The sequence below is a fragment of the Sander lucioperca genome, chromosome 10 (assembly GCF_008315115.2).
Source record: "Sander lucioperca isolate FBNREF2018 chromosome 10, SLUC_FBN_1.2, whole genome shotgun sequence".
NCBI lineage: Eukaryota > Metazoa > Chordata > Actinopteri > Perciformes > Percidae > Sander > Sander lucioperca.
Window position 1 is genome coordinate 3,402,920 of NC_050182.1, and position 7,995 is coordinate 3,410,914.

The following is a 7,995-nucleotide window of genomic DNA, read 5'->3' on the forward strand; positions in this document are numbered from 1 at the left end:
GCCTTTAAGAATGCTCTACAACAAACAAACTTCTTAACCCCCCCTGACCGAGGGAGACAGCGGAGAGAAATGAGAGAGTGACCGAGAGGGTGGAGGGGGGAGGCAGGCGTGGTGGTTGAAGGAGCGGGGGAGGCGGTCAAGTTGTTGTAAATGGCGTCACAGGCGCCGATTTATGTTTTCCTCCGTGGGTGCTTTGTGGGAAATTAAGCATCGATGCCACCGACGTAACCGATCACGCTACGACAGGTGCTCCACTTAGCACCAATTGCAATGTTTAATTGCACGGTATCGCCGCCTATGAATGGTGTTGATATTGGATTTAAAAAGTGAGAGAAAAGAGTTGCATTTGTCCACTGTGAAGGTTGTAGAAACTTTGTCAGGTGGGTTAAGAAGTTTGTTTATTGTAAAAAACCAAAGGAGCACGCAAAAATGAAAACAAAAACCTAACGGTATGAGGCAAACTTCAGTAAATATTAAGAAGTGTGAGCTGCAAGGTCTGTGGTATATTTCCATTGCAAATATCCCATTAAAATTGAGTAAAAGGGCCAAAACTGGTCTACGTTGATTATAGCGCCCCCTAATGGCCGATCTTCGCCAAATTTGGTACTGAGCCTCAGAGCCCCATGCCGAACGAGCACCACAGGTTTCGCGTTGATTGTATGTACTGTGGCAGAGATATTGCATATGCAAAGTTCCCATTCAAATGCATTGAGTTATTGGCCATAACAAATAAACGTTGATTATAGCGCCCCCTAAAGGCCGATCTTCGCCAAATTTGGTACAGAGCATCAGAGTGGCATGTTGAACAATGACATCAAGTTTCTTGGTGATAACATTTCATTTGGCCAAGATATGTGAAGGTCCACTGTGAAGGTTGTAGAAACTTTGTCAGGTGGGTTAAGATGTTTGTTTTATTGTAAAAAACCAAAGGAGCACGCAAAAGTAAAAACCAAAACCTAACGGTGAGAGGCAAATGTCAGTAAATATTGAGAAGTGTGAGCTGCAAGGTCTGTGGTACATTTCCATTGCAAATATCCCATTACAATTGAGTAAAAGGGCCAAAACATGTATACGTTGATTATAGCGCCCCCTAATGGCCGATCTTCGCCAAATTTGGTAATGAGCCTCGGAGCCGCATGCCGAACGAGCACCACAAGTTTCGTGTTGATTGCATGTACTGTGGCAGAGATATTGCAATTGCAAATTCCCCATTCAAATGCATTGAGTTATTGGCCATAACAAATAAAGGTTGCTTATAGCGCCCCCTGAAGGCCGATCTTCGCCAAATTTGGTACAGAGCATCAGAGTGGCATCTTGAACAATGACCTGAAGATTCTTGCTGATAACATTTAATTTGGCCGAGATATGATATGATATGTGTGCGGTAGCTAGCTATGCAAATTTGTTTGGTCGTCAAATGCGCATACTTTAACGTAGCAAAATTCCTTGGGTATCTTTTGGTCAGGTCCATCTGGAGATGCTACCTACCAGGTTTCGAGCTTATCCGTCGCACGGCCTAGGACAAGTTCGTGAAAGTTGGTTTTGCACATTGCGCGATTTTGCGAAACAGATTTTAAGCAGAAATGGGCGTGGCCTATATCATGTGATTCAGCTTGATTCAAGGAACACGTGGATGTATGGTTTTCTAATGTGCGATGTGTAATGTGGGAGATAAAGGCAAAAAAACATTATAGCGCCACCTAGTGGTCCACATGTGTATTTTTTTGTAGGTGTGGTCCATGACCCATTGTCTATCTACCCTGTAAATTTAAAGTTGTTCACATTAGTGTAAGTGGTGAATCTAGACTTGGGTCCCATAGGCCACGCCCACTTTGACCCCTCAGTACCCCACTCTAGACATGGCCTCACGAGTGTCCTTAGATGGTTCCCATCAAATTTTGTAAAAATCAGATGAGCCGTTCATGAGATATAAACTTTTTGTACTTGTAGCGCCCCCTAGTGACCAATCTTCGTAAAACGCGTGGGGCACCTCCAAGGGGTCATGGCAAACAAAAATCTAAAGTTTGGCGTTGATAGCCTTTATTTTGGTAGAGATATGGCAAAGTTGGTGTTTTCATAGTTAGCTACACAAATTTGTTCGTCCGTAATATGCGCAATTTTTGTCCTATAAAAATTCTTTTTATTAAAGTTTTGTCAGGTCGGTCTGGAGATGCTACGGTCCAAGTTTCGTGCAGATCGGTCGCGCGGTCTAGGAGGAGTTCGAAAAAGTAGGTTTTTGATAAATCGTGATTTTTCCCTCATAAAAGTCTAGGCGGAAATGGGCGTGGCCTATATCACGTGATTCAGTTGGATCCAGGGAACACGGGGATATATGGTTTTTAAATGTGAGGTGTACGGTGTGGGAGTTATAGGGCCAAACGCGTTTTTTCTGCTATAGCGCCACCTAGTGGTGGAAGTGGGTGTATTTTTGTGCCTGAGGTCCTTGCGGCGTTTGGGACCAATCCTGAAAACGGCAACCCCCCACCATGTATGGTTTAGGCTGTAGTCGGAGTTTTACGCGGAGAGGAATAATAATAATGTTGAAGAAGAAGAATAATCAGTAGAAAAACAATAGGGTTCTACAGCCCTGCTGTACGAACGGCGTAGCTTTGCTACCGCCATTTCTTTCAGACTCGGGCTTGGACCCCTAATAATAATAATGAAGAGGAAAAATCAGTAGAAAAACAATAGGGTTCTACAGCCCTGCTGTATGAACGGCATAGCTTTGCTATTGCCCGTTCTTACAGACTCGGGCTTGGACCCCTAATGAAAAATCTGTAGAAAAACAATAGGGTTCTACAGCCCTGCTGTATGAACGGCTGTATGAACGGCATAGCTTTGCTATTGCCCGTTCTTACAGACTCGGGCTTGGACCCCTAATTATGATGAAAAATCAGTAGAAAAACAATAGGGTTCTACAGCCCTGCTGTACGAACGGCATAGCTTTGCTATTGCCGGTTCTTACAGACTCGGGCTTGGACCCCTAACTAGAACTGCAAGCAGTTATGACGGGGACCAAGCCACCCACGCCAGTCGCCCTCGACGCCCGGGGGAGCGCGCGAAAGCGGAACCCGAAGCCGGGCGGCGGGGAGGCAAACGTCGCTAAACGTCGAGAGGCGCGAGCCGCGACGTCTGCGGTGCGTCGCCGTCGCAAAAGTAGCGGTCGACTGTTCACCTCCACGCGTGTACGGACCGCCTTTAAGAATTCTCTACAACAAACAAACTTCTTAACCCCCCTGACCGCGGGACACAGCTGAGAGAAATGAGAGAGTGACCGAGAGGGTGGAGGGGGGAGGCAGGTGTGGTGGTTGAAGGAGCGGGGGAGGTGGTCAAGTTGTTGTAAATGGCGTCACAGGCGCCGATTTATGTTTTCCTCCGTGGGTGCTTCGTGGGAAATTAAGCATCGATGCCACCGACGTAACCGATCACGCTACGACTGACGCTCCACTTAGCACCAACTGCAATGTTTAATTGCACGGTATCGCCGCCTATGAATGGTGTTGATATTGGATTTAAAAAGTGAGAGAAAAGAGTTGCATTTGTCCACTGTGAAGGTTGTAGAAACTTTGTCAGGTGGGTTAAGAAGTTTGTTTATTGTAAAATACCAAAGGAGCACGCAAAAATGAAAACAAAAACCTAACGGTATGAGGCAAACATCAGTAAATATTAAGAAGTGTGAGCTGCAAGGTCTGTGGTACATTTCCATTGCAAATATCCCATTACAATTGAGTAAAAGGGCCAAAACATGTATACGTTGATTATAGCGCCCTGTAATGGCCGATCTTCGCCAAATTTGGTACTGAGCCTCAGAGCCCCATGCCGAACGAGCACCACAAGTTTCACGTTGATTGTATGTACTGTGGCAGAGATATTGCATATGCAAATTTCCCATTCAAATGCATTGAGTTATTGGCCATAACAAATAAACGTTGATTATAGCGCCCCCTAAAGGCCGATCTTCGCCAAATTTGGTACAGACCATTAAAGTGGCATGTTGAACAATGACATCAAGTTTCTTGCTGATAACATTTCATTTGGCCAAGATATGATATGATACGTGTGTGGTAGCTAGCTATGAAAATGTGTTTGGTCGTTAAATGTGCATACTTTAACCTAGCAAAATTCCTTGAGTAACTTTTTGGTCAGGTCCATCTGGAGATGCTAGCTACCAGGTTGCGAGCTGATCCGTCGCACGGCCTAGGACGAGTTCGAAAAAGTTGGTTTTGCGCATTGTGCGATATTGCGAAAAAGATTGTAAGCAAAAATGGGCGTGGCCTATATCACGTGATTCAGCTTGATTCAAGGAACACGGGGATGTATGGTTTTCTAATGTGCGATGTGTGATGTGGGAGATAAACGCCAAAAACCATTGTAGCGCCACCTAGTGGTCCACATGTGTATGTTTTGGTAGGTGTGGTCCATGACGCATTGTCTATCTACCATGTAAATTTAAAGTTGTTCACATTAGTGTAAGTGGTGAATCTAGGATTGGGTCCCATAGGCCACGCCCACTTTGACCTCTCAGTACCCCACTCTAGACATGGCCTCAGGAGTGTCCCTAAATGGTGCCCATCAAATTTTGTAAAAATCGGATGAGCCGTTCATGAGATATAAACTTTTTGTGCTTGTAGCGCCCACTAGTGACCAATCTTCGTAAAACGCGTGGGGCACCTCCAGAGGGTCATGGCAAACAAGAATCTAAAGTTTGGCGTTGATAGCCTTAATTTTGGCTGAGATATGGCAAAGTTGGTGTTTTCATAGTTAGCTACGCAAATTTGTTCGTGCGTAATATGCGCAATTTTTATCCTATAAAAATTCTTTTTATTAACATTTTGTCAGGTCGGTCTGGAGATGCTACGGTCCAAGTTTCGTGCAGATCGGTCGCGCGGTCTAGGAAGAGTTCGAAAAAGTAGGTTTTTGATAAATCGCGATTTTTCCCTCATAAAAGTCTATGCGGAAATGGGCGTGGCCTATATCACGTGATTCAGTTGGATCCAGGGAACACGTGGATATATGGTTTTTAAATGTGAGGTGTACGGTGTGGGAGTTATAGGGCCAAATGCGTTTTTTCTGCTATAGCGCCACCTAGTGGTGGAAGTGGGTGTATTTTTGTGCCTGAGGTCCTTGCGGTGATTCAGACCATTCCTGAAAATGGCAACCCACCACCATGTACGGTTTAGGCTGTAGTCGGAGTTTTAGGCGGAGAAGAATAATAATAATGAAGAGGAAAAATCAGTAGAAAAACAATAGGGTTCTACAGCCCTGCTGTATGAACGGCATAGCTTTGCTATTGCCCGTTCTTACAGACTCGGGCTTGGACCCCTAATGAGTATTTCTTGTATCCTAAACATCACAAAATCTACACCACTAGAGTGGGAAAACTAACAACCTCTGCTTCAAGTCCACAAGAGGGAGACACTATCTCATACACTGCTCACCAAGTTCAGTATTGTCACTGACATATGATTGTTTTACCCATTTAAAGCTTTAGTGTGTAACTTTTTTTTTATATTAATGAACATCCGTTACATTCAAGCCATTGCCAAATGAGTTGATGCAAAGCTAATTAAGACTATCAGCTTTACAAAACACTCTGTATTTTTCAGCATGGCTGTGTTTAGAAATTGTTGTCATCCGGCGACTTTCGCACGCAGAAACTTGAGTGAAGATAATTACCTCTTCTGAAGAGTCCATCATGTTTTTTTAATGTCCATGTCCATGTCCTCCTTGGCTACTAGTAACTGCGTGGAGGAGGGGTGGGGGCGTGTGCACAGTGACCGAAGGCTTGTGTCATGTGGATGCAACGGTGGTGTTGTCATTACTTCCTCATGGTGGCGACAGAAACTACACACTATTGCTTTAAATATCCAGCTTAATTTACCTTAACTGAAGGGCATATATTTGCTTTAAAAATACTTTAAAATCTTATGACTCAACAAAAGTACTTGATTTAGATTTTCTCCAGTTGAGCATGCTGCAACAGCACTTACTCAACAGACAACGACAATAATAGTTTGTACATTATTGTTTCATTTTTTGGAGATATATTTCTAAATGCTCTAGTCTAGTTGCACTTTTCCTCTTCTGGCACAAGAGGGCCTTGTGTTACCTAGTGATCTGAGCCACGGATGGCTACTCTCTGCATTCATCGTGCTGCAGTGTCTCAGAACTGAACCCCTTATATGAAAGTGGTATGGGGTGTTTTCTGCTCTTAAAGATCATTAAACCTCAGTCAATGTTTTATTACTTAAGCAATGAGCTCTGTCAAATGTGTTCAGGATGAGACTGTCTGTTAAAGAAGTAAGCCTGTGTTTTTCACAAACAATTATACTTAATGCCAAAGAAGACCATAATGGTTGAGTGCCTTGACAGCTGCACAGCATGTTAGTGTATAGTGTCAGGGTGTTTTAGGGACTTTAGACACCAAGCTTGACTTTCCGTTGCCAGCTCCACACTTCAGTGGAAAGAGGAAAGTCCCAAATTGACCCAGGTAATCAGAGCCCGGTCTGCGGGTGGGGTTGGATAAGATTGAAGTCAAGGAGATGAGCTGTGATGTATGTGTGGGTGCATGTGCATGCTTGAGTACACACATTTATGGTTTGTATGAGGGATTCTGATCGGGTAATGTGGCCACTGCAGGGTAGCTGTGATATGGCATCAAGTCAGTCAGTTTGAATAGGGCATCTTCTCTTTGAATTCCTCCTTTATTTTCCTTATTCCTGGAGTTCAAGTTCCGCTCTGAGTCTGGTGACATATGACCAACCTAAGGCAACAGATAACTGACTGACCCTGTGCATCTGATGCAAGTTGCAAAATCTGCAACCTCCAAACCAGGATGCTAAACAATCTAGAAATAAGCATAAAGCTTACTTGAGCTTTCATATCATGTTTATTTACAATGTTATGAGTTCCCATAGTTGCATAGATAAAGAAAATGGAGCATTTGTGAGTCCAGCATGTTATTACCAGAAAGCTATTATTTCAGCCTGGTCATTTACAGAAGAATACAATCAGCTGTAATGTACCACAACTGAGACAATAGTGTTTGTTCTTAAGCCTACTGTAATGAGACAGAGGTGTGAAAATTATGTCTGCTCACTTGAGGCTGAAACTCACTGAAACATGAACACAATAACATTAAAAAAATACCTTCCATGACATCAGTAGGCTACGAGGGAACAGAAAAGTTCAGAAAGGAAGTTTACCTTTCAAAGCCTTTCTGGTTTTGGTAGTCTTTTTCTATTTTTACATTGATCTGACAATAATACATGAAAATGGTCATAGTTTCATAATAAAAGTATATCATTCAGCAGATTGCATGTTAAAGTCGGTCTTATCTTGTTGTATTCTCATCTAGAAAGTGGGACAGTTGGTTAGACTTTTGACTATTGCAATAAAGAAAAAGGCAATACATTTTATAACAAGGGCCAATTTTGAATACCTTAGCTATACTATCTGCAAAATACACTTCTCATATTGTTACTTTAAACTGTATGAAACTGTATGTTAACTGCTCTTCATGTTTGGAAATAGTAAAGTTTGCCATTTGACATACTCAGTTAAAACCTAATCTTGAACCTTTTATTATTAACATGACTGAACAATTCAAAACAAAGAAAGACAATTACAAGGGAAATAGGAAAAGTGTGCCTTGTGAGCATATCAACAATGAAGTCATGTTGTACATGTTAAAGGTCCAATATGTAATACTGACAGCTAGCGTTTAAAATAGTTACTGCAGTCCAAATTCAAAATACTGGAGAGAATCATCTCCCGCGGGCCCTCCTCCCCAGATCATAGACTGTTAATATTAATGGACAAAGCATCCAGTTCGAAATGCAAATGCGGAAGTGCCTTAAACCTGTATTCTATCTAAATTCCAGCAGGGGGCGACACGTGCGGTTGCAAAAGGAGGTTGGTTTCTGTCGAAGTCTATGAGAAAGTGACCCACTTCTCACTTGATTTATTACCTCAGTAAACATTTTCATAATGAGT